We start from the raw sequence: 27,974 nt of genomic DNA on the forward strand, positions 1-27,974 counted from the left end.
ATAAGACCAAGAGCCTAAGGGTTCACTTTTTTGAATAATAATAATTAATAATAAAAACAATAACAGCAGCTCACATTTATCTAGCTAGCACTTATTATGTGCCCATCATTGTGCTATGGGCTTTACACTTATCTCATTTGGTCCTCACAACAACCCTGGGATGTAGATGTTATTATTATCCCAATTTTACAGATGAGAAAACTGAGGCAGATGGAGGTTAAATGACTTGCCCAGGATCACACAGTTACTATGCCTCTAAAACTGGATGTGAACTCTGGTCTTCCTGACATCAGCTTGGAATTCTATTCACTGCATAACCTAGCTGCCTCAATGTAGAATGTAAGCTCATTGAGGGCGGGGCTTTAATTTTTCTTCTCGTTTTCCTAGCGCCTAGCTTTGTGCCTCATACACAGGTATCTTGTAACGTGTGTTTCTAAAACATGAATTTATTCCAGCGCGACTGATATATTAGGGAACATTTTTAACGTAATGGGAATTTTGAGTTTGCTTGTGCGGGATTTCTTTCTCAGACAGTCAAAGAACACAGAACACTGGGCGGCTTCACAAGAACTCACAGGCAGCAAGCCAACGTTGCAGACACCCACTTTAACAAGCAAACTTCAGGTCTTCGTCAAGGTAAAGAACCATATTTATCGATATCGTCCCGCGTGGGAGGAGCTATTGGCAGAGGGGGTTTGGTCTTCACAAGTCCAACCCATCCTCGCTGATGCCCCCCCCCAACCCCATCTGGGTCACCTGCCCCTATGGCCTCAGGGCCTATGGGAAGCCCCAGAGGTGTGGCCTAGACTAGCAGCCTACGGCTATGTGGCCTCCCTAGGTGTATTTATGTAGTTTTTAACTATTTAAAATCATGTGTTAGACTGTGCTGCTGGTTTTTTTTTTAAATTAGGTTACTATTTTTAAAAAATGTGTTATTATTGGTTTTTTTTGAGCATTGTGACCCCAACCCCACTTTCTCCATTAACTTTGTGGTTTTTTTTATGGCAAAATATTGCATCTTGTGGTGCTGTTTGGAAATTCATATGTCATGTTATAGGAGCCTGCACTTAAGAAATCAATAATAATAATAACTAACATTTACATAGCATTTACTGTGTGCCAGTCCCTATTTCATTTGATCCTTACCCCAACCCTGGGAAGTAGGTGCTATTTTTATCCTTTTTTACATAACGAGACAGAAGTTAAAGGCTTTGCCTAGGTTCACACAGCCAGGGAATGTGTAAGGTTGGATTTGCATTCAGGTCTATCTTGTCTCCAAGCCTAGCCTCTACCCACTGTACCACTTTGCTGTCTCAGATATACCTTTTGAATTTAATTGAATTAATGGAAATGTTATCCAAAGAGAGGAGCTTGCGCTTCTCCACCTCAGTGACTAGAGAGAAAGAACAGACTGCAAGAGAAGAAAGAAATTTGAAGCAGTGAGGGCAAGAGTAGAGGAAACATACAACGAATGAACTTGATCCTTTAACAAAGAAGGAAGCAAAGTCACCTGCTGAGAATAAAGAAGCGGGTGAGGGTGCTGTTTGGGCACTTGAAGATTGTGAACACTTGAACAAAGAGGACTAGCTGCTGTGGGAAATTTGAAAGGGAGTCAGCTAGAGATGTACAATGATGATTATAATTCACATTTCCTCACCACGGGTTTTTAAACTTTTTTCTTATCATGGATCCATTTGGCAGTCTGGTAATGCCACGAGACCTCTTCTCTTTTAGGTGTATAAAATGAAGTACACAGGGTTATGAAGAAAAGCAATTATACTGAAATACGGTTATCAAAAATACATATTTTAAAAATGACTGAGCCCCAGGTTAAGAGAACCCCTCTGTAAAAGAAATAATGTAATTACTATCATTTCTACTTTATTAAGTTTTACATAATTTACTATTATACTTCCGAAGCCAGTGCAGTAGATAGAGTGCTGGAACTGGAGATAGGAAGACTCTTCTTGCTGAATTCAAATCTGGCCTCAGACACTTACTGGCTAAGTGACCCTGAGTAAGTCACTTACCCTTGTTTGCCTCAATTTCTTCATCTGTAAAATGAACTGGAGAAGAAAATGGCAAACCATTCCAGCATTTCTGCCAAGAAAACCCCAAAGGGGCTCATGGAGAGTCTGACATGATTGAAACAATTAAACAACAACAACAACAACAATCGTACCATCAAAATACTATCATTACTATCAATTACTCCATTTTACAGATAAGAAAACTAAGCCTTTGAGAGATTAAGTAATTTATTCTTCATCCCATAGTAAGTGTGTGATGTGTGACTGGACCCCAGGTCTCCTAACTTCAAGCCCAGAGTTCTATGCATTATCCTGTGCACTAAATAATTGAAATTAGCATGAATTTGTAGTGGAGTTAGCTGGCACAGTTTTATGACTTTGTCAAGGCCTGGCAATCCTCCAGGAGCGAATGCAGAAAGCAAGCACTGGAGTGGAACATAGTGGACAAAGTGGCAAGGATCCTAGGGCTCTTGCCTGGAAAGAATCAAAAACACCTAGCCATAGTGTCCAGGTTAGGGAGGGGTGTAAATGAAGCCAGAAAAGGGCTGATGGATTGGGAGCCTAGAGCTAAGGATGGGGCTCAAAGCAGGTTCAGTAGGTGTGAGAAAGGAAAGGTGGAAAATTAGGAGAGACAGTGTGATGGGCTGTAAAAAGCACTGAGTTCAGAAGGGGGAAAGGGAACAAGCATTTAGTAAATACCCACTATGTTCCAGGCACTTTACAAATATCATCTCATTTCATTTGAGTTACAGATTTGGTTTTGCCATTTATTAACTAGATGGTGTTGGGCAAGTCAAAAGTTTCTCTGATTTGCAGCTTATCCAGTAGTTAAGTGGAGATAATGGTACAGGTCCTGACTTCACATAATGTAGTCTAGTGAGAAAATGAGATAATGCGTATAGAAGAACTTTTGTAAAAAATTAGATTTCTGTTATTTAAAAAAAAATAGAGAGGTCAAGAGTTGCTACAGATGGGAATGTTGCACGCACTTTCAGGTGAGGTCACTGTTTTACTTAACCCCTTTACTTTGTTACAAAAGACCTCTCACAAAGTGGGAGTAATCTGTAAATGTATGGATTGTAAAAAAACAAAAACAAAAACAGAACGCATCAATAAAATTTAGAGTGACAAAAAAGAAAGCATTTTGAAGACTGCAAGGCACTACCCAAATGAAAGGTTCTTTCCACCACTGTATTTAATTTTCATTTTCTTCCAGAGTCATTTTGTTTTACTCTTCTTCATGCATTCTATGTTCCATCCAGAGCTGCCTACTGCCTGTTAGCTGAACTCTACACTCAGTCTCCCTTATCTTGCCCTTGCACAGATTCCCTCCCAGTCTGGATGTACTCCCTACTTAACTTGGCCTCTTGGAATCATTAACTTCCAGTAAGGCTCAACTTAGGTGTTCCTTCCTACGGGAGGCATTTTCTGATATCTCAGTTGTTAGTGATCCCTCCCTTTTCTCAAATTAGCTTGTATATGTGTGTGTAGGTTTATATGTATGTATATACACATATATGAATATTATATACACACATACATATTTATGTCCATGTATATGCATGTGTATGTTCACACACACATTATATATATATATATATATATATATATATATGCACATATATACATATAAACCTAGGGGCAGCTAGGTGGCACAGTGGATAGAGTGCCAGACCTAGAGTCAGAAGGATGAGTTTTCCTGAGTTCAAATCAGGCCTCTTTATGAGCTGAATCCATCCATGCCTGCTCATTCTGGGAGGCTCTTGTCTTTGGCCTCCTGTAATTTAAACATAAAGAATTCATTCAACATGCTGGAACGCCTTCATACATGCACACACATATGTATAGGCATATACATATATGTATGTGTATGTGCATACGTGTGTGTGTGTGTGTGTGTGTGTGTGTGTGTGTGTGTGTGTTCTTTCTGATATTGAAAGGATACCAGTAGTGCAGTGGATAGAGCACTGTATCCGAAGCTGGAAAGTTCAAACTTGGCTTCTGATACTTAGTATCTGTGTTACCCTGGGTAAATCACCTCTGTCTGCCTTAGCTTTCTCAACTATAAAAGGGGTAACAATAACACCTGCCTTCCAGGTTTGTTGTGAGGATCAAATGGATAATATCTTCAGCACTTTTAATACAGTGCCTAGCACAGAGCAGATACTTAAAAACCAACTCTCCCTCCCTTCCTTCCTCCCTCTCTCTCCCTTCCTTCCTCCCTCTCTCCCTTCCTTCCTTCCTTCCTTCCTTCCTTCCTTCCTTCCTTCCTTCCTTCCTTCCTTCCTTCCTTCCTTCCTTCCTTCCTTCCTTCCTTCCTTCCTATCCTTACTCTTTCCACCTGAGTAGTGCTTCTATTTTGCTCATACATTTCCTTGTGAAATTCTTTATGTCAGTTCTTTGAAGTTCCTTCCTGGTTACGTGTTACAGCCTGCTGTCACCCACCACGTACTTCTCCATTGCTTTTAAAAATCTCATTTTATTTACTAAGGCAGGAAAATAAAGTAGTGAATTTAGTAAAATTTTAAATGTCAAGGGTTTTTCATTCTTTTAAAAAGGATTTTCTGCATTTAGTCCTCATATGGCAAGAAAGTTCTCTGAACCAGAGCACCCCTTTCTCCTGAGCATTCCAATTAATTAAGGATAAAATGAATTACCAAAGGTATGGAACATTTCTTGAGTGTTACTCAGACTGGGCTTTCTATACTAGCTACAGGAAATGCTCTATATCTTTCAAAAAGAATGAAACTTTATAGGACTGCCAAGGATTGGGTCAACCACCCTGAAGATATTTTATAAATATTGATTAAATTGAATAGGTATAATCAGTCATGCTTTGGTACACATGATATTTGGCATGTTATACTTATCTTTGTTTATAAAATTCAACCCTAATCTCAGGGAAGGATTTTGAGTCTTGTTTTTCCTACAATTACAATTCCCTGCCCCCTTCTCCAAATCTAATTTATTTGGCACATTGCTTTTGATTTCTCACAGATCAAAGTTGGCAGCTAAGGGATCTGGGTGTGGTTTTTATAGTTGTGCATGTGGCTACTAAAAAGAATACTTTTACTTTTTATAAATTTCTGTCTTGATATATTCTTGACCCTGTGATCTAGATTCCAGATATTAAGCAGACCCTCTCATTTTGTCTTTTATTTGTAGCAAAAAGCTATTTAACTGACTCTGAATTTAAATGGCCTGGAATGTATAAGGATGATTCAAGCAGACTAATTCATTCTCTTAAAATGTTGCACACATATCAAGTGAAACTGAATCAGTCATAAAGCATTCCTTTATTTCTTTCCAGTTTAGAGTGGAAATAATCTCATTGGCAAGATGCTTCCTGGTATGCTATCTTCTCAATGATACCTTGGTATACTATTTTGAACTCCTGGTGCACAGTATAACTGTTTCTATTAACTGACTTTCCGTATGGTCTGATTATATTAGCTAGACATGTTCCATTAATCTCAGACATTGTGGACAGCTCAAGCAAATGCAAAGAGACAGGAGATTGCATGTGAGGAACCCAGGTAGATCAGTATGGCTGAACCATAGAACCCTAATGCCTGGATGGGAATAATGTTTGAGGAATCTGGAAAGATAGGAAGAAGCCAGATTGTGAAGATCTTTTAGTGCCAAACAGAGGAGTTTACATTTGATTGTAGAGGTATTAAGAAACCTTTGGCGTTGATTGAATAGGGAGACTCATTGAGTGAGTAGAGAGAACAGGATACGTATGCAACGCATGAAAAAGAAATTACAAGATTTGGCAACTGACTGGATGTGTGTGTTGAGAGAGAGAAGTTGATAATGATGCTGAAGCTGTGAACCTGGGAGACTGAAAGGACTGTGAAGCCCTCAACAATAATAAGGAAGCTTAGAAGAGGAGGGGGTTTTGAGGGAAAGATAAATGACCTTGAGATTTCTTTAGGACATCCAGTACAAAATTTGCAGGAAGCTGTTAGTGATGTAGAATTGCAGTTTAGGAGAGAGATTAGGTTTGGATGTGTAGATCAGGTAATCATTTGCATAGAGTTAATAGCTGAACTGATGGGAGCTGATGAAATCACCCAGTGAGAGAGAACCAAGGAGAGAAACTTCTGAATAGAATTCTCACCAACAAAGAGGAAATGGTTGCTGGGGTAGAAATGATGGGGAAAACATGGGAAAGAGGTGGTACTACTCCATCTTGGAATCTGAGATGGAAAAAGAGAAGAAATCAGGAAATAGCCTGACAAACACCTTAGATTTGAGGAGGGCAGATTCCAAAGAGAAAGGATCCTATGAGCTAAAATTCTGTAGAATAATAGGAAACTCTCGAGAATGAAATTCTGAAAATATGAAATAATTCCACTAGGGAGGCAAAAGAGAAGTATCCAAAGAGCCTGAAGTGAATGCAGAGGGAATTCACTAATCAACTTAATTTTTTAAAAGACATATTGAGAAGATGGAAGCAAGGCAATGCAATAGAGGAGAAATGAAAAAATGTGTCCTGTAAAAATAGGATCAGAAGTGCTAAAGGTCAGAATTTGTTGAGACTGGTGAGGACATTGAAACATAACAAAAAGTGTTGTTTTAAAGTTATATTGGGGACAGAAGGAGAATAGGATTGTGGCTTAGGGTGGACTAGATGGAGACAGAAGACAGAGCCTGCTCCATTTTTATTTTGCATCTGTGTTCTTTGACAAGGAGGATGATCTTTAGATTATAAAGGACAGAACAAAAATGGCCTATAGAGACTTGATCCTCAAGATAAATAGGAATATAATAAAAGAGTAACTAGTTGCCATTGGTGAATTAGATGAGAGCTGTCAAACACATGGTCCAGGGTTTACAATGACAGCCTGCAACCAAGTATGGCTCAAACCAAATTAAAATGTAACTGGGAAATACTTAACAAAATCAATAGAAATACAATAGAACATAGATAATGTCATTGAATGGCTTGACACTATTGAGCTAAATCCTCAAGTCACCAGAAAAATTACATTGCAGGGTATTGAAAGAGTTAGCAGTTATGACTGTTGAGTCATTGTGAAAGAGCAAAGAGAGCAGGAGCAGTATTGTGGGATTGTAAAAGGACAAATATTCTATTTTCCATAAAGAGAAGAAGTTGAAGTTGGCATACTGTAGGCCAATAAACTTGACTTTGATTCTTGGCAAAATTCTAGGGATAGTTATTGAATATGTAGAAAAGGAAAGCAGTGATCACAAAGAACCATCATGGTTTCATCAAGAACAGAGTAACTGCATTTCTCTTTATTTTTTTTTTGATAGGTTGACTAGACTCTGGTGTGTGTGTGTGTGTGTGTGTGTGTGTGTGTGTGTTCTGAACTACATGAATGACTGGATCCAAAGAGTACTTCATAATGTTTCAGTGTTACCTTAGAAGGAGAGTTCTTAGTGGATCATCCCAGAAATTTGATAATTGCATTGATGGCAAAGTTGATAGGGATAGTAAATATAATGGATGGGAAAGTTGGGACCTCAAAGGATCTTAAACAGCTAGAATCAGATTTAATAAGGATAAGTGTTAAACTTTACATCTGGGTTCAAAAACTTAATTTGACAAGTACTAGATAGGGAAAGCATGGGTAAATAGGCTCATTTTAAAAAGAGTTGAGGAGTTTAGTGGATTGCAAGCTTGATCTGAGTCAACACTATATTATGGAGGCCAAAAAAGCAAATGTAAACTTAGGTTACATTAAGTGAAGCATTTTGTCCAGTACTAGACAGAGGCAATGTGGTATAGTAGATATGACACTGGACTTGGAGTCAAGAAAACCTGGATTCAAATCCTGCCTTTGACATTTAGTCCCTGTGTGCTTGTAACCTCTTGGTGTATCAGTTTCCTTATCTGTAAAATGAGAACTTGAGACTCAATGGCTTCTAAGATCCCTTTGAACTCTGAATCTTTGATTCTATGATCCCTGTACAATACATGTGACAAGTGGTCATCTAGCCTTTATATACCACAATTCTCTATCCCAGTCAGACTGGATCTGGAGTATGTTATACAGTTCTTGGTGCCATATTTGAGGAATTTCATTGATAAGCTGACATGTTCAATTGAGGGTAGTCATGATAGAATTTTTGAAGAAGCTGGGGGACATTTATCCTAGGGAAGAGAAGATTTAGGGGAGATATCATAGCTGTCTTCAAGTATTTGAAGGTCTACCAGGTAAAATAAGGATTACGTTAGCTCTGCTTCCCCTCTTGTGCCCCACCTTCCCCTCTGGGGGTAGGTTGGTTGTTCAGTTTTGGGTTGGGCTGGATAGATTTTGAAGCCCCTTCTAACTTTGAGTCTTTGATTCTTTTAAGAAAATACAAGGAATAAAAATTAGCTTTAAGGTGGCCAGAAGCCAGTTTTATAAAATAAAAGGAATTATGTTGGATTCATGAAAATAGAATCATAGATTTAGAGCTTTGAAAGTTCATTTGGCTCATTCAACCTTTCAGGCTGCCTATGCTCAAACCATCTTAAACATCTGAGAGTCAATTCTGCTGTTAATCTTTCCAGAAGACAGTCTACCAACCTTACCTGTGCATCTACACCAATAAATATTTAAAATCTCTGTTAGAAAATTCTTCTTTGTGGCTAATTTAAAATAAGCCCCTTTACTTTGGCAAGAATAAAGACCTAGTCACCATCTCTGCATAATAACCCTTTAAAAACTTGAGGATCGTTAAGTGACACCTCAGCTCTTTTTATTCCTGATTACATATCACTTTTTTTTTTTAAAGCTTCCTCATAGTTTGTATTTTCTATATCTTTCCTAATCTTGTGGTTTTCCTTTGAAACCTCTCCAGGTTCTCCACATCCCTCTTATGTTGTTCTCCAGTACAATAGCCCTCTCTCCAGCTTTCCTTAGTAGGGAAGAAAAACAAATAAGGAACTACTACCTACCACATCTAATCTGGTTGACCTCTCAACAAAACCAAAATAAGTACCTTCCCCCTACTGAGCATGTGTCAGCAAATGGAGCAAAAAAATAAAGGGAACAATAGCTTATTTACAAACATGATTCCATAAAAGAGAGCAAATCGGAGAGACTAGGGTAAAACCTGTTCACAGTTCATAGGCCCAGAAGCCCAGAGTTCTTCTTTTTTTAAGGATTCTGTTACATATGTGAGTTGGAAAGAAATTCATGCTGCTATCTTGAGTCCATGGCTGTGTATTTATAACATACTTCTTTATTAGAGAATATCCTTAAAGTAATCACCAGTGTTAGTAGTGTGGTCCCTTTAGGTAGTTTCAAATATTATGAGGAGACTCAATTTATTCACATAGGAATTATGGTAAGAAATTTTCTTTGTTCTAAAAAGCAAGGGAAAAATATACATAACTGCTGGAAAAAGATTTATTATACATGGCAGCTTTTTATTGAATCAAGAAGAGTCTGACAAAGAAAGGGTGTTCTTAAATTAATTGGGATCTTTTATTATACAAATAAAGTTATTGAAGACACTTAAATGTAGAAGACTCACTAAAGAACCAAATAAGTTAAAATTGACACATACCTAATTAGCGTGTGTGTTTTATTTAATATGATCAGTCAGTAGGTCTCCATGGGCAACTCTAAATTAGGTTTCTGAGTTTTTATACAAATGTTTCTTTGAGAGAAATCAATACAGTCCTCTTCTGACTCTTACATCCTTTATTGCCCAGAACATCTCTCCTCTCTTCCTATATACTTGAAAATCTAAAGGAGGCCAAACTTCTGACATGAGAAAAATCCCAATCTTGCATTGTTTAGCTGTAGTATGCGATACAGGTCATTGCTAAACAGTGAGATGAAGAGGGCAAAGGTGACCTGAAGAATAGGCTCCAATATTCTTAAACTAGTCTTCCACAACTCACACATCGTTCACAACAAATATCATTGTCCTCTTAAGAATGATTGAAAAACATAACCATTTCTAGGCAACAGTATCTAGTGAGCACTTTAAAAAAATCATTCTAGATATCATGGAAATCCTGTTCGGAAAACACATTGAATTGTGGGTGATTTGATTAATAATCTTTTAGCTCTATTAATAACCTGTAGTTCAAAGAGAAATCTTCTGTTATGTTGGAAATTATAAAGGCTGACTGCCACTGTTAAGAAAGTACTAAAAAGCTATAAATACCGTAGGAGCAAAATGTCTTCCTTATATCTTAGCCCAATGCATGCAATTTTCTTGAATACTAATTTTGCACATAAGAACAAGAGTACCCCCTCTTTACTTGAGGACATCCTAATTAACATGTTTTTGCATATATCTACAATTCAAATTTGAATATTCCCATTCTATATTTGTAAGATAAGATAACTGCAACAACTGCTTTCAGTTTATTCAAACATAAATGTTTAGAATTGAGCACAACTGAATTATACAGGCTTAGTTTTGAACCACTTAAAGGAGGTACAATAGGAGGAAGCTGGCACATTATTAACTGATGAATCACATATTCTCCTGAGTTAAAAAAATCCTTCCACATCTATAAAACAGAGTATGATGCCATGCTGGGGAAACTGTTCTTCTTTCTTTTCCCATGAGTGATCACCCTCATGGCATACAGAAACCTGACTTCCCCCTATACATCCCTAAAATAGAAATTGTCCCAAGTACAAGATGTAGTCAAGGAAAACCAGACAAAAATTGGAGTTGTCCCTAGGCATTGCGGGTACCAAGTGCCCACATTAAGAGAATAATTACCCATAAAAATATTTTCTTTAGTAAGACAGTTCTTTCTGAGTTTTAGTATCAGCTTATCCATCTTTCTTTGAAATCAATATGTCTTCAAAGTCAGCAAACAATCTTTTTCTCTGGAGTGAATTTGATTTACTGTTTAACTGTTAAATAAATTTGATAATAAATTACATATGCATATATATATATATATTCCTATAACATCACTTAAAACAGTTATAATACTTTGAGAGGAAAGGGTAGCTAATTATGAACACATTTACTTCTTGAATTCAGATTTCTTCGGTGAAAATAATATGGTTTTAAGAATTTTTGGAGAAAAGTGATACATATATAATGTGTATGTACATATGTATGTGTGTATGTACACACACATACACACATATATATGTATATAAAATTCCTAAATTACTATGCCTTCAGTGAGTAAAGGATTAAATAGAACTTTTCATGGATGAACATATGTACTGAGCATAAACATGATAGAAAAATAACTATAATATCTAATATGGCAGAGAAGATTGGACTTGGCATCAGAAAGAACTGGACTCAGGTCTTAGCTATGTGGTCATGGGTAAATCAGTTAATCTTTCAATATCTACAGACAACTCTTTGAGACTATCAATTATAGAGGAACTGCTGATCTGAATTAGTGGAGGGAGTTAATGCACTGGGAAATTTCCTACACAAATGAAATTGGGATCATTACAGTTTCAGATCAAAAGGATAAGGAATAGGGACTGAACTGACCATTTCATTGGTGTAGGAAACCACCAGATGTGGAAACTGCCTCTACTAATGCATGTTGGCACTATCTCTGCAATGCATAGTCTCAGGGAATTGCCTAGAGCAACCAGAGGTTAATTGACTTGCCCAGGGTAACATAGTATGCATCTGAGTAGACTTGAACCCAGTTCTCCTTGTTTGTGAGGACACCTTTTTATCCACTATGCCATGATGATTTTATACATACATATATAATATACACACGTATATATTTGTATATGTAAATAATATATTTATACATATATGTGCATACACATGCATGTATACAGGTATATACACATATTTAGCACATATGTATAGATGTATATAAATTTATATATGTACATGGAAAATAGATAGAATTCAGTAAGCACTCTGAACTTTTTAAACCTTATTAGCTCAAAAGGTTGGATACAGCCAAGATAAGACCTATGTCTATACAACTGGTCAATTCAGTGAAAAAACAAAGTTTATCTTTTAAAAAAAAATTCAGTTATTCCTTTTTATTTTTATTGGTTCAGATCAGCCTATTTGCTGTCAAGGAGACTATGTAAGTTGAAACAAGGGATACAAACAATAATAAAATTCACTCTGATATAACACTTGCCTTTGTGTACACTGCCCAAGGAGAATATCTAAATAGGCAGCAAGGTTAATCATCATCAAAAGGCTTAAGCAATGATAAACCCTAAAATTACTCATCATAATCTTCACATTTGTTATTTCTGTTGGCCTCCACAGCAGGAATAACACTGGCATTTTATCATTTAGCTTTATTTTAAATTGCATATATCGTATATATTTTTTCTAAAATCTTTACACGGTGTAATTTTAGACACTTTATGGACATCTGTGGGGACTGACTTTAGAAAAATAAAACATATGTAAACAGATGCCATTTTCTGAGTTTTGAGAAAATCTGTAGTCTTGAGTTGCCAAAGAAGTGAAATATATATAATAATTATGGAATAGGGAAAATAAAAGCTCCTTCTTTAGGAGTTATAAGGGAACTTGAGTATTGAATAGCAAGCCCAGTAATTCATTTAAAAGTTTGAATAATATTCATGAGGTAATTCATCAACTTATAAGATGGTTTCAAGTGCTGTCACCTTTCATTGTCTTTAATAGAGGTTTTATCAGCACTTTTCTGATGTGACCTACAGAAATATATATATGTAAATATATACATATACACATACAAATATATATATTTGTTAGCTGTTGGAAGATTAGTTCCAAATAAACTAATTAAAAGTGAAATTTAAAAGAGTTTTAATTTTGGCATTACCGAAATGAAACCTGGGTGAAGTCTATAATATTTGATTTCTACTCAGCTATAAGTTTTATACTTATACTTTGGTTTTGCATTTCATTAAATATAACTTATTTTAATTTCCACCTTTGACACCCATACAAATACCAAAAAGCTCAATCCCATCTTTCAGGCCAAAGGGTCCACCTGGGACCTTCATGATTCCATTTGTCTGCATTGCTTAAATTAATCAAATAATCATATTTATACTTCACTTTCCTTTATGTACATGCCAATATTGAGGCTAGAAGGGAACTTAAGAGGTCAAGTCCAATCCTCTCATTTTACAGAATGGGAAACTTAGTGATAGAGAAGTTAAGTGATTTGTCCAAGGTGATTGAGATTTGAACCCAGATCCTCTGACACCAAATCTAATGGTCTTTCCAGTAATACTATATTACATCTCATATATATAATTCACAATTCAATAGTCATTTAGTAAGTGTCCAATATGTGCCAGGCACATAATTAGCTGCTTGAGATACAAAGACAAAATAAAATGGGTCCTATCATCAACGAGCTTACATCCTATTTGGAGAGAATAACATGTACACAGAAAATTGAAAACAAAATATATACCAAGTAAGCAATTTGAAAGAAAGGAATAAATGAGAAAAAAATGTTTTAGAGATAGAATTCACAAGACTTGACAATCGACAGGAGAGAAGAGGTAAGACAGAGTGAAAAGTTGGTGATAAGTTTGAATTCTGAACCTGGTTTACGGAAGGATGATGATATCTCAAAAGAAATTGAGAAATTAGAAAGAGAAGTGTTTGTGGTTTATTTTTAGAGAAAGACAATTAATTTTGTTTTGGACATGTTAATTTTGAGATTTGTGTGGTACATCCATTGGGAAATGTCTGATGCAGAACCAGAGTTCAGGAGGGATTCTAGGAATGTTTTTTTTTAAATTTCATTTTTAATAGTGTATATATGTGTGTGTACGCACATGCATGTGCACACGTGCTAAAGTCTGAGTTTTCCTACCTAATTCAGGTTGAAAGTACAGGGGCAACCGATGGGCCCAGTCCCACCCTGGTCAGTATGGAAATTTTATCTGCTCTATTTGCAACCTGGGCTGGTTCACCCCTTCTTAGGTACTTAGTGGTCTGACATTCTTGGGGGCTCACCATATTAACACCAAACTTAGTGTGGTTGCATGGTTGCCTTTGCTGATTTAAGCTTAGAACTCCTGAGCTCAATAGATTTGATAGCATGATCCTCTCTAGTAGCAGTGATTACAGTAGGGCATCACCATGCCTAGCCATGCTGTTTATATAGATATGGGGACTATATACACAGATATGATAACTGAGCTTATGGTAACTGATAACTGGTGAAAGGGAGGGAGAGAAAGGTAAGAAAGAAAGAAGAGGATCCAAGAGAGATACTAGATGTACACCTAATTTAGGGGGTGGTACGTGATGATGTTGTTGCAAAGAATACTGAGGAGTAGCCAGAGAGATAAGAGGAGAAGTGGAGAGAGTATCATGAAAACCTAGAGAGGATTGAATATTCCGTAGGAAAAGATGTTCAATAATCTCATCAAGTACTGCAGGGAGGCCAAGAAGGATATGACTATGAAAAAAGTCATTGGATTTGGCCATTAGTAAATTTGGAAAGAGAAATTTAGATTGAGTGATGCAATCAGAAGATAAAGGTTGGAAAAGTAAGAGGTGAGGAAGTGGAGGCAGTGAGTGTGAATAGCTTAGAAAAAGCACAGACAGTACATTGAGCTGTGAAAGGGAGGAGAGATGTTAGATGAGAGTTTCAGGGGATGGTAGAGTCAAATGAAGGAACTCTAAGGATGGACATGGACATGTTTGTGGTCAATGAGAAAGGAGATAGTAAATAAGGAGAGATTAAAGATTAGAGGGAGATGATTGTGGGGGCAAATCTGCTGAGAGGAGAGAAGGGATGGTACTAAGGGCACAAATAAAGGGACTGGACTTGTTGAGGAGAAGGATTGTCTTTTATCACATATTGGAGTGAAGAAGCAGAGAAACAGGGATACTATTAAGGAGCTTTGAGAAATATAGTAGGGAGCTCAAGGCAAGTGACCTCTATTACCTCAGTAAAGTAGGAGTTGAGGTCCTTGACTAAAAGAGAAACTGCAAGGAATGGTGCGGGAGGTTGGGGAGAGAAGGTAAGGTTTGGAACAACCACTGTGGGGAATTCAACATAGAATCATTCATGGAAGTGTAAAAGTATTGCCTTATGGCAGTGAGTACCCAACTAAGATTAGATAATAGAGATTTGTAGTGGTTCCATTCGGCAAGGTTGTATCTGCAATACTGTTCAGTAGCATTGTGAGTAAAAGCTGTGAAGGGAGATCGTGGGAATAATCCAGGGATGGCATTTGGCAAGGCATAGTTAGTAGACAGGACAAGGAAGCAAGGGATTTGTCAGCAGATGATGAAGTAAAATCGAATTGGTTAAATAAAGGTTCAAGAGCAGGATAGGGAAGTGCAGCCCGAGCAAGGCTGATGTGCTGGAAGAATTCGGAGCAATCAAATTACGAGAGATCATGATGAAGATACAGAACAGGACTGGAGAGGAATGAGGCACAGGGAGATCGGGATTGCTATTGATGGGTTACCTGGTTGACATGAATACACTCTATACTGATGTGCCTCCTAATCCATCCACACCTTTTTATCCTGCTTGGGTCTTGTCTTTGCCTTCTCATAAATCCTATACAGAGGATATAGCAATTGTGCTGAAGGCCCTTCTCTAAATCTTTTAATATTAATTGAGTACAAATGTAGCATTTGACCAGCCTGCCTCCTTTTCTCATCATACATTTCTTGGATGACATCTATTAGTCTGTCTCTTATACAAGTTGTCATTGGTAGTATGCTGCAATCTCCTTAGGCTTCCACTGCTGTTTCTGTTATCTGCAATTTTAATTCTAGCTGTATGACCATGAGTACAGTTTCCCCAGCTGTAAAAATAAGTATAATAATACTTCTACTACCTAACTCACAGGGTTGTTGTGAGGAAAGCTATGTGCAAACCTTAAAGAGGTAGGTATATGAGTTATTAAAACACCTTTTGCTGTTGTGGCGAGAACGACGATCATAAAATAATTATTTAACTTTTATGAGATTTTTCCAATTTTGCCTTTTAAAGAGAAAGGTGATTTTCCATTTGCCAAGCTGTAAGACCTCTTAATTTCATTGAAATGCTTTTTAGTTCTTATGTAGATATTTAGTGAAAATACACACATTGGGGCAGGAAGGTAGCACAGCAGATAGAACACTGGCCCTGAAGTTAGGAGGACCTGAGTTCAAATGTAGTCTCAGACATTTACTAGCTTTGTAATCCTGGGCAAGTCATTTAACTCTGATTGCCTCCAAAAAACCAAACCAAAACAAAAAAGCCCCAAACAAACAGAAAATACAAACATGTATGTGCTTATTAAGGTAGCTAACATAAGTTCAGCAAAAAATTTCAAACTAGTAACTAAAATTAGATATGTAAATACCTAATGTAGTATGTATAATCAAATGTTGGATAAATGCTTTGGTAAAGATATGTACTAAAGAATATTCATTTTGAGCATTTAAATATAGAGAATGCCTATTTTTAGCCAACGATAATACAGAAGCTTTTCCTTCCCCCTGAAGAGTAACGTATTTGGCAACAATAGAACACAGTTTTGAATGTGCAAGGTTGTCTGACATCAAAATCAGTGTGGAAACTGGGAACCCCAGATTTAGTATGGCATCAACAAGTGTTACTCCCCATATGTCATCATTGCTTCATTTAAATGCAACTTTATTTCATTAAGAAAAAAGGACTTTGTTGACTTTGAGAAATAAACTACTCATGTCCTTTTTAACTCTCCTTATATTTTTATGCAGTATTCATATGGGAAGTTCAGTTACCAGAAAAGACGCATGCACAAACAGGAAATCTAGCTTCAGTAAGAAGGTGTTTTTCTTCACACAATAGAGTTCAAAGATGTGTCATCATGTAATTTAGAGCTAAAAAGCAAGACCACTATTATTGTAGAGCACAAAAACCCTGTGCATTATAGCAGTTTACAATTATATCCTGACTTCTAAGCCTGTTAGAACTTGTTAAAGATCCCAACTCATACGACCTATACTTTTCTGGTTCCTAGTTTTCCATCAGTCAGAATGTTAAAGTGTTGGGGAAGGGTGAATTGTAGTGGTAGGATGAAGGCAGGAGTGATGATGAGGAAGGAAGAGGAGGTAAATGAATTTTTGGAAAGCAAATGGTAACATTTGCAGATTTAGTCAAATTGCTTTTGAAATCCCTTACTATTCTTAGTACTGCTTTTTGTCAGAAAGTAGCTACACGGCAAAGAATGAATTTCTATAAATGTCATGCATTAAGTTATATGTTCTATTTTTTGAAATTTGTCAAATCAGGTCATTGATTCAGAGAATGAATGCCAAGACATGGCAGATGAACCTTTATGCTACTGACATTAACAGGAAGCACTTTGGAAAAGTAGATTGACAAATATATGGACATAGGTCTTATATGGCAATGGTTTTAAAAACCATTGCCATATAAGACCTATGTCCATACACACACACACACACAGACACACGTATATATATACACACACACACACACACATACATGTATATATATATACACACACACACACACATACACACACATTATATATATATATATATATGTATATGTATATATATATATATATATATGTATATATAAAAACAACACGCCAAGCCACAGCAAAACTCAGTGTTGTATAAAAATATTTCCCTGGCACAAAATAAATGGGGGGTTGGGAAGAGGAGAAATGATTATAATTGAATGCCATTGAGAAACAAAGCCTTTAAAAATACTTAGATTTTTCCTGTCACATCAGAAAAACTCATTAGCACTCAGAGGAAAATCTATTCTGCCAAGGAAAGAACCTATCTGATAATCATTTAGTTGCATGATTTCCGACACAATTCAAACTTTTGGGTAATCCTGTTTACAGAACCCAGGCAATAAGTAAATTCTCATTTTCAGAAACAAAAAAAAAGATCCTTAAATGGTTTCAAAGATTTCTTGGACATCAGAGTGTTTAGAGAGACATAGAGTTTATGGGTAATGATTTAAGTTTAAGTGTATCAGAAACACATGGATTAAATTTCCCTTAAAAGACCCCTAGGTTTAAAATTGAAGAGCTAAAGTGCTGGCCAAAACACATGTTGGGGCCCAGCAAAGCCAAAACATGTTTTTAAAGATAGATTGAGTTGTCTTATGGACCCAAAGCTTGGCTGGGTTTCCCTTTCCCTTCTGATTAAGAACAGAAGGGTGCAACCTATCTGCTGCAAAACAAACCAGTTTACCTTCCTCTTTCTCTGACTGGTGAAAAGTCATACTTTTCAAAAAGTCCCCAATCTTTTAATGTACTATTAATTCTCTAAAAACAAATTACTTCGAAATTAAGAAACCATTCCATAAAGTCTTTTTTTTTTAATGACTAAAAAGTCCTCTTTTTCTCAATCACCTACTTTTAGTTTTGACCTTGGATCCTGGGTGCTATCTTAAACATTGATTATCAGAGGGAGTAAGTTCATTTTCAAAACAGGAAGAGGCCACCGATGTTAATATTCACAGTGCTTCATGATACATTATTTATTTGCATTTAAAATGGTAGGAAGAAATACAGTACATAATCTTCCTCTCCAACACAATGGTCTTCCTGAAGGCAAGCTAGCCTGGGCATTTTGAAGATTTTTTAAGACTAAAGGAAGCAAGTTAGCACACAACCTGTGTGCTTTTTATGCCTTGGAAAATAGATTGCCACACTGATTTGACTTATTTAAAGATACTTGAAACTAGCAAGGCAATGGAAGTCTTGAATTTCAGACAAGAATAACTACTTGGGAGGATTTCAGAGAGCTTTTTAAAGCTAGGGAAATGTTACAAAAAAGGAAGATTCACCCCAAATTATGAGAACTTGGAATATAAAAATCTAGACATAAACATGTAACAGAATTAGACACTTCTGATACTTTAAATAATTGCTTCAATTTGAGAAAAAGATACATAGGTTACATATGAAGAGAAATACAGGGAATTTGAACTTGACATGAGGAACATGAGCTTTATATATTTGAGTACTCAAGAAAATGTCTCCCAGGAGTGAAATACTACAGAATAACTTTTCTTTTCTTTTCTTTTTTTTTTTAAACTTCAATGAGCCTATGATTGTTTTTAAATGATTAAGCTAAAACACTGTTACAGACCGATTAGAACACATCATAGGAAGGACAGCAAGTACTTTAGCCCTATATGCTATTTGGTTAAGCAATCACCTCAGGGCCCTACTAACTTGTCTAGACAGAAAAGAAAGGGGGAAAGTGGAGGAAAAAGAGTAGAAGAAAGTAAGAGGAAAAAGAGAGGCAGTAGTTTGTTGTCATTGTTGTTGTTTTTAAGAAACGGAAGCAACAGATAAAAAAAGAGAAAATAAAATGGTTAATATGGTAGACAGTGGTACAATGGCTCTATCAGCATTCCCTTTAGATATGATCAGTACAATAAGCTGCCTGATTTATAAGAAAGGAAAATATTAATGATAAGGCTGTAAGTGTCTCAACCAAATCTCACTTGGCTGGGATTTCTCTTTGGGTTACAAAGAGACTAAACATTTTGAGAATGGAATAGCGGCTCCAGTGGTTTGGGGTCTTTGGAAATGTAGCCAGAGGATATTTGTTGACTTCTTTGACAACCCAAAAGCTGAGAGTGAGTGTGCCTCAGGCAAAAGCAAGCCTATCCCACTCCTACAATCCTGACTTTCGATATGGGACTAAAGGGTGACAGGAATCTTGATCTCCTTCCTAAACCATAGAAAACCCCGACTCCCATCTAATCTGTAGTGCTCTGACTATACAATGTGCCAAGGGGCAGAGAGTGAGAATGGACAACAGTATATACCAGTTGAAACATGATTTTCCAAGGGATACTTTCTCTAGTCTCTTTAGTGACATGAGCACTAAGATGCACACACATATTAACATATATAATATACATACATAAATTACCTACTTTATAGCAAATAGTCATATTGTTGCAGTAAACGAAGTAAAAAAAAACCCAGAAGCTTCCACAATCCATGTTTTTGTGCAGTTTTCACAGTCACTGGTGACAAATGACACATTCCTGATTATGTATTATTATAAAAATATATTTTGTTGGATCACAATGTTTTCTCATTTTTCAGCTCTGCTGCAAATCCAATACATATGATTTTCTTCCAATTAAACATTTTGCTGCTTATAAAAATGCTCTCTTTATTTAGCCCCTCAAAAACCAATTATAGCCAGGTTTTACTGAACACTTTTATTGTAACCAGTCCCAACTGGGATGTATTAACTAAACTGTAAAACACAACTAAAGAAATATCTGAGTTCTGGGTCTCTGATACAGTGATAGAGTACAAAATTACTCATGGCTCCTAAATTGATAATGGGAGCAGAAAGCCGTCCACATACAAAACTGTCTTCTGGCCAGCTGTGCTATAGATAGTGGATGTGAGAGAAGTGGATATGCCCTTTTCAGCCTTTCATTATTAGCTAGTCCACAGATCTAAATCTATCTCCAAATAGAAAAGGCCAAAACTTATCACCTTTATTGATGCTCTGTGAGAGATAGTATGATACAGAAGAAAACATATTGAGCTGAGATCAGAAGACCTGTGTTCTGCTTTTCCTTCTCCTTACCACTTAGTAGCTGTGTGGCTGACCTGGGGCAAGTCACTTAACCTCTCTGAGCATCAGTTTCCTCTTCTGCAAAACGAGGGAGGTTCCCTAGATGACTTCTAGTCCTAATCTTATGATCCTTTTCAATATTTTTCTGGACTCATGATTTCATCAATGTAGGAAACATCCACTGAGAAAATTCCCTCAGTCAATGCAGATCAGTTACTGTTCTGCAATTTAGTCTTAGATAGTTGCCTGGGGACGCTAAGAAAAGTTATGTGCAAGAAGTGGGCAAGCATCCAGGTTTTCCTGACTCCAGGGGTCAGCAGTTCACCATCACATGAGCTTATGGCTAAGTTGTAGTTCTTGTTATAAAAATGCCTTTTTATCAGTTATACAACTTGTGAAACATCTTCCTTTGCACAAACTTTAGCCTTCAGAATAGCACCAAATTAAAAAAAAAATCTAGTGCCATGTCTCCAGAGCACTGGGTGGATCATTTTTGGAATATTCATGTGAGGACATGGACCAAGAGTTGCACAGGATAAGAAGGTAGGGATGGATTAAACCTGGGGAGGAATTATTCTCATTAAGGAGATTGTAGATCCATTGAAATGCTGAAGAAGGGGGTGGGGGAAGAAAAGGGAACAAGCCTACTATGTGCTAAGTACTTTACAAATATTATGTCATTTGATCCACCCAGCAATTTAAGAAGTAGGCACTATTTTTATCTCCATTTTACAATTGAGGAAAAAGAGGTAGACAGAGGTTAGGTGACTTATCCAGGGTCATATTGCTAGTAAGTGAGACTGGAATTGAACTCAGGTCTTCTAGACTGCAGGCCAGCACTATCCACTGCATCATCTAGCTGCCAAGAATAGCAACTATAGTGAGGTTAAGAATGTTAAAATTAGGGGCAGTGAGGTGGCGCGAGAGATAGAGCTCCCACCTTGGAGTCAGGATAGGCCTGAGTTCAAATGTGACTGCAGATGCATGATGCCTACTAGCTGTGTGACCCTGGGCAAGTCACTTAACCTCAATTGCCTAACCCCCCCCCCCCAAAAGTTAAAATTTAAAGGTGAAATAGCGTGAAACTATACTGAAAAGTACTGATGTGTAGATCAGTTTTTGGTGGTTTTTTTTTTTTTGGTGAGGCAATTGAGGTTAAGTGACTTGCCCAGGGTCACACAGCTAGTAAGTGTCATGTGTCTGAGACTGCATTTGAACATAGATCCTTCTGACTCCAAGGCCAGAGCTCTATCCACTTTGCTACCTAGCTTCCCCTTAGATAGTTTTTTACTTCCAAGTGATAATCTAGGATCTTTCACAAGGAAATCATTTGAATCACCTGCCTTATTTTTAGACATGGAGGGGTGCAGGAAAGGAAACAAGCATTTATTAAGCTCCTACTATGTGCTATGCACTGTGCTGAGAGCTTTACAAAATTATCTCATTTAATTGATTGTTTATTGATCGATTAGAAAGGTATACAGCATATTCTGACCTATCTCTGAGTTTTTTTTTAAATTAAGTTTCCTAGTTCATCATGGTCCTATTCAATTAAACAAATATTTAGTGAGTGCCTACTATGTGCAAGGTGCTAAGGAATATATGAAGAAAAATGTCAGTCTCTGCCCTCATGGAGTTTCCAGTAGGGGAACTGAGACATGGACAAAAAACCAAACCAAACCAAACCAAACCAAAAACCAGTCCCAGTATACTACAGCGCAGCAGAGGACAACATAATTCAAGTGACGTGGTTCACACAGTTCACTTAGGCTACTTCAGATGAGGGGGAGGTCAAACATTCCAAAATATATAGTTGCTAGCAGCAGGATATAGTAAATAGCTGATTGTACTAGGAATCAGAAGGTATGGGTTCTATGTCTGTGTGTCACTTATTACTTGTGTGCCCCTGAGCAACCTCTCTCTGGGTTTCAGTTTCCTTATCTATAAGAAGAATGGGTTGGACTAAATGACCTCTGGCATTCCTTCCAGAGGAAGTAAGTATCTGAGACAGCTAGGTAGATAGAGCACTGGGCCTGGAGTCAGGAAGACCTGAGTTCTAATCCTGCCTTAGACACTTAACAGGTGTATGACTCTGAGCAAGGTACTTAACTTTTCTGCCTTAGTTTCCTCAACTGTAAAATGGGGATAAAAATACTTTCCAGGGTTGTTGTGAAATACAAACGAGATAATATTTATAAAGTGATTAGCACATAGTAGGTACTTTATTAAAGGCTTGTTTACTTCCTTTCTTGATAGTTCCACATCTATTACACTGTATTAGGTATTGTGAATTCCGTACATCAGTGAAATCACAGGTCAAGTACCCATCTCTATTACGTCTCTATATTTGGCAGTAATGTCATAGTAGAGAGAATGCTGGTCTCAAAACCAAGAACTTCTGGGTTCAAATTCCACCTCTGAGCCATACTAGATGTTTGACCCTGCATAAGTCACTTAATGTCTTAGTTCTCTGGGCAGTGCTCTAAGCCTATAAATTGCAGAAAAGGTACCAACTTGTTCTGATAGAGAGTTTTCCCTCATGTAGGAACTCCCTATATCAGTGAAATCATAAGTCCAGTCCCTATTTTTTTATGTGTTAAATGATTTATTTACATTTAAAAATATCCCATCCCTCTTTTTTTTTGCATTTAGTATTATTCTAAATGCTTACCTACACCAAGCATTCATAGACAAGATTCTTTTCATTTTACAATTTGTAAAATGAAGCCATTCTATTTTTATATTACAGTTATTTGAGTATGTGTCATATCCTTTTACTAGCCAGGTCATATCCTCCTACTGGTCTGTAAGCCCCATGAGGGCAGGTATTGTGTCTGTCTTATCTACACTTTCTATCACCTTTAGTGGCTATCACTGCATTAGTATTTAATATTACATATTTGTAGAATTGGAATTTGAATCCTACAATCTGTTATTTACCATTATCGCTAGATGAAAAGATCACTAAGGATAAGAACCTTATCTTTTAGATCCCCTCCCCCTGCTGGTCTAGCATGCTATCTGGCACACGCTGTGCTCAACAAATGTTTGCTAAATAAAACTATGCAAGAGTGTGACTGGCTAGGGATTCAGATGCATGCAGTCCACTCTACCACAAATTGGGGTTAACTAGAGAAGAAAGTCCAAGTCAAAACATTCCTGACTAACATGACATTAGTTAACAGTAACCATTATTATTCATTTGCTGCTATTATTACCTTCCTAAACCAGCTGATGACACTCTGCCCTGTCACAGAGAAAGCCACTGAAAAGGTGGCTAAGTCACTAAGGTACAAAGTTCCTTGGCCTGGGGATTCCTAGATTTACCTTCTTCCCCTTTATAAAGGAAACAACTGGAAACCTAGAAAAAGCGGGTATGAAAATGTACTCTGTCACATGAAGGCAGTGCTGAAAAAGAAAAAAAATCTGGAGAAGATTCTGGAAAAGGGTAGCTAGTTTTGATGAACGAAGGGACAGGCAGTGTCCTCCAAACCTGAGGTCAACAGAGCAGAAACTGGAAGAAAAAATGAGACTGTTGGACTTGGCAGAATCTCTGACAAACCAGAGGGTCTGAGATGAAGATGTATAGAGAGATGAGTGATAAGTAAATAGTGCTAAATAAAAAGAATGAAGCTAGAATAAACAATATTAAATAAAGCTTACTCTTTTCAAGTTCTGTGACTACTACTAGGTTTCAGTCAGGCTGCAAAGGCCACCCTCAAGCAAATATTCTCCTTCTTAAAGGAACCGCTCCTTCTGAGTTATTCAGTTTTACTTTGAAAGAAAAAAATGAGATTGGAGAAAATAACATTGATTTGAGTATAATATTTAGTTTTTCTACCAAAAAAATTGCCATTTTAAAATGGATCTCACTTGTAACTAATGGAATAATTTCCCATAGCTTTCTGATTCTAGGCTTTCTTAAGTAAAAAGGAGATATAGGATTATATATCAATAAAAATAATAGAAGAAATGATAGGTATAAAAAATAACAGAATAGCCCCTTTCAATTCTTTCCCCTTCCAATTTTATGCTTTAGCAAAGTAGCACCTTTTCTTTTGGGGAATAAATAGTCCTGTGAATATTAGCTATGAACATTTATTCCAACTTGGTCTACTTGATTTGGACCCTTTTGATCACTCAGATAAACCTACCAATGTTTGCTGAAGCATGTACATCTAATAACAGATGTACCCTTATGATGTTGCTTAAAGGAACAAAGCAAGTCCTACAAAAGGTAGGTTTTCTATGGAATGTAAGCTACATGCGGCAGACTCCAACTGTCAGAAGTAAAAGAAATTTAGGTTAACAACAAATCTGTTGCATTTTAAAGTTTGAACAGAATATTATCTTATGCACCTGTACATTTTATAAAAGAATAGACACATTTTGGGTACTGTGAGAAGTTCTAATGAATGCTATAAAGGATCTTGAATTGTCATCCCACAATTTAAAAAGCATAACATAAAAACACTGCAAATTAATTAAGAATAAAAATACAGAATATGAATACAAATGTTCTTCAGTTCTCTACTAGATCTGAATATGGAAGTTTCTGTGCTTGGATAAAATTCTATAAGCTTTGAGATAAAAAGAGGAAGGCTATATATCTGTAAATAATCCAGGCACCACTTACACTGTTTACATAAGAGCACAATTCATGTTCCAGTAGCACAGAAAAACATGACATGCATCATTTTTAGATAATCACTCTGCCTAAAAAAATTCATTAGTCAGCCATAACAGTTTTGCTGTAAAGGAAAATAATGTTTTATTGAATCCATTTGCATGGCAATATGCATGTGTCTGGATGATAGAAACTAAAAAGTAAGCCTTCAATGCAATGTTTAAAATGTGATCATTTCTTAAAACGGGGAGAGAGTAATCTAGAGTTCAATATATTCTTTGCAATGTCAGTTTTTACTATCACATCATATTCAATGCCCATCATATCTCGGCAATTAATGGATCCTGATTATTTTGCCTAAGAGAGTTGACAGTATTTCATTTTGCCAGAGTGCTCCTTCAAACATAAAACTGTGGGGAAAAAAAAGGTAAAATACACCAGCATAACTCTTCCTGCATGAGCATGGAAACAGTTTCCAACTGCCAAATTAGTAAGTGGATTTTTTTAAACCTAAAAGGTATGGTGCATGAAACCCAGCCTCGATATAGATTTCTGTGCTGTAGAAATGCTCAGTGGAATTACTTTCATTTATAAAATGCACAAAGTACCTGTCAATTATTGGAACAGTAACCATCTTTCTACCAATACCAGCAACAGTTGCCTGAATGCTAGCTATAAGCAATTTCTCTTTTCCGTATTCTAAGCAATGAATGACCTAAGGTATGACTGGAGACTGAGGAATTACTAATCGACACAAATGTGGTTTGCTGTAAAGAAATGGACAATTAAGACCCACACAGAAAGGTGTACACATGCACCTGCCCTTTCAAAGAATATCAAATCATAGTTTTGATATAAGGAAGGAGTCAGTTTTGCCCAGATATTCCCAGCATCGCCTGGGGTCATAGTGACTGCATCCCTTTGTAAAGGCTGAGTCAGATCACCAACTGAAACTTATCTATAGCCGTGGTGTACACACACACACACACACTCTCTCTCTCTCTCTCTCTCTCTCTCTCTCTCTCTCTCTCTCTCTCTCTCTCTCTCTCTCACACACACACACACACACACACACACATTCTCTTCACGGCCTCTCTCCCCACCCCTAGGTACAAGATCTAGTCCTGAGTTATTCAGCGAATCGTCCAGGGTGTCATCATCCCCCCCCCCCCACCCGAATGGTAAAAGAACAGTTTTTGCTTTCACCTTCATTCTGACAATATAACTTTAGCTTTTGACAACGAAGAACTCTTCTCCCTTCCCCTCCACCCTCCTCTAGCGATCCTTCTCCTTGCCCAATTCACCCAACACTCCTGTCTCACAAACAAAGAGAAGGCGCTGGGCGGGGGTGTATTTCGGAAGAGAGGTTCAAGTCTTTACCTGGAGGTGCCAGCGTCCGCACAGAGAAGCAGCTCAGGGGGTAAAAGACCACCCGCAGGCGTTCGCCCCGTCCCCTCCCCCCTCTGCTTTCGCAGCTGTTCAGCTGTCGTCCCGCATCTGGATTCCTCAGTCAAGCTGGTCTCCACTGCATCTGGACACAAAGGCGCTCGGGGCGGTGCGGAGGGGAGGGGGGTGCGGTGGGAGAGGAGGTGAGCGGCCCTCCCGGGTCACCTGGCAGCCTTGGCACAGAGCGAGCCAGCAAGCGCTCCTCCCCTCCTAGGTGCCTGGTGTCCGTTGCACTGTGGAAGCTCCCGAAGGCAAATCGCTGGTGCGAGGGCTCCCTCCGCCCCTTTCCACATGCGGTCCTGACCTGCCCGTGACTCACCCCGGCATCGGGTTCCGCGTGCGCTAGTGTGCGCCTCTGTGTGTGTGTGTGTGTGTGTGTGTGTGTGTGTGTGTGTGTGTGTGTGTGTTCGTGTTCGAGAGGGGCGGGGAGGTGCACTGTCCAACACTCCTCTTGCACGTGCCCCTTTTACTTTTCTCTCCTTTGGGGCCCAGAGCGCTGCAGAGCTGGGCACTAGTGCTGTCCAGACCCTGCTCAGCTCCTGGCTTCTTTGGGCGATCTCTTTTCCTCTTTTCCAGTAACCTTCGAGGAAAAGCGAAACTTTGTAGGTAAAGGAGTTCTCTCGCTCCCTCGTTCTCTTTCCTCCTCTGTTTTTCTCTCTCTCTGTTTCCTCCTCCTTTTTCTCCCTTACCCACCTCGATCGGCTTGGAGTTAGCACAGCTGGTAATAGGCAAGGTTGAGTCTCCCCCTCCTGGTATGCTTGTTGAGATTGCGGACAGAAGATCTCTCCCTCTCTCCCTCTCTCCCTCTCTTGCTCTCTCCCTCACTCTCTCCTCCTCTCCTCCCCACCCCTTCTCTGTCTCTGTCTTCGCCTCAGTGTCGCTGTGTCTCTATTTCTTTCCGTTTCTCTGCCTGTCTGTCTCTGCCTCTCTGTCTCTCCCTCTGTCTCTCCCTCTGTCTGTCTGTCATTCTTCCTGTCTCTCCCTGTCAGTCTTTCTCCCTCTCTGTCTCTCTCTTTTACACACACACACACATACTGCCCTAGTAATAAGCCAAACAATGCTTATCTCTCTAGTTTTTTCCAACTGTTCCATTAGCAGTCCAACACTGACCTAGGGGAGGGGATGGGGGTAGGGAAAGATTTGGGCACTACAGAAACAAGGAATTTATTGTCCTGGGGGTGGTGGATAGCCGAGTTGTTGCAACGGTTATATTATGCAACTCTTAGCCCCCACTGTAATAACTCTGATTTCAAGAAAGAAGAACAACATAAGTGCTTAACCGAGAGGAGACTCCAATTTCTTTTGCTTGCCTTCTCAGCAAAAAAACCCAGGATGATTAAATAACTAGGAAAATACCAATGAATCAGAAAAATGAAATTAAATTG

The 27,974-nt window shown here is 37.9% G+C and overlaps 1 protein-coding gene across 1 annotated transcript in view; it reads right to left on the reverse strand.

Moving 5' to 3' along the window:
- MET (MET proto-oncogene, receptor tyrosine kinase) overlaps nt 1-27,391 on the reverse strand; it is a 151,835-nt gene extending 124,444 nt beyond the window's left edge. Inside the window, exon 1 of the mRNA XM_020979317.2 lies at nt 26,524-27,391. The gene's annotated coding sequence lies outside the window, so the exon portion shown is untranslated. The remainder of the gene's footprint in view (nt 1-26,523) is intronic.
- Between the last annotated feature and the right edge of the window lie 583 nt (nt 27,392-27,974).

Source organism: Phascolarctos cinereus, unplaced genomic scaffold (assembly GCF_003287225.1).
Source record: "Phascolarctos cinereus isolate Bilbo 61053 unplaced genomic scaffold, phaCin_HiC Scaffold_1;HRSCAF=81, whole genome shotgun sequence".
Lineage (NCBI taxonomy): Eukaryota > Metazoa > Chordata > Mammalia > Diprotodontia > Phascolarctidae > Phascolarctos > Phascolarctos cinereus.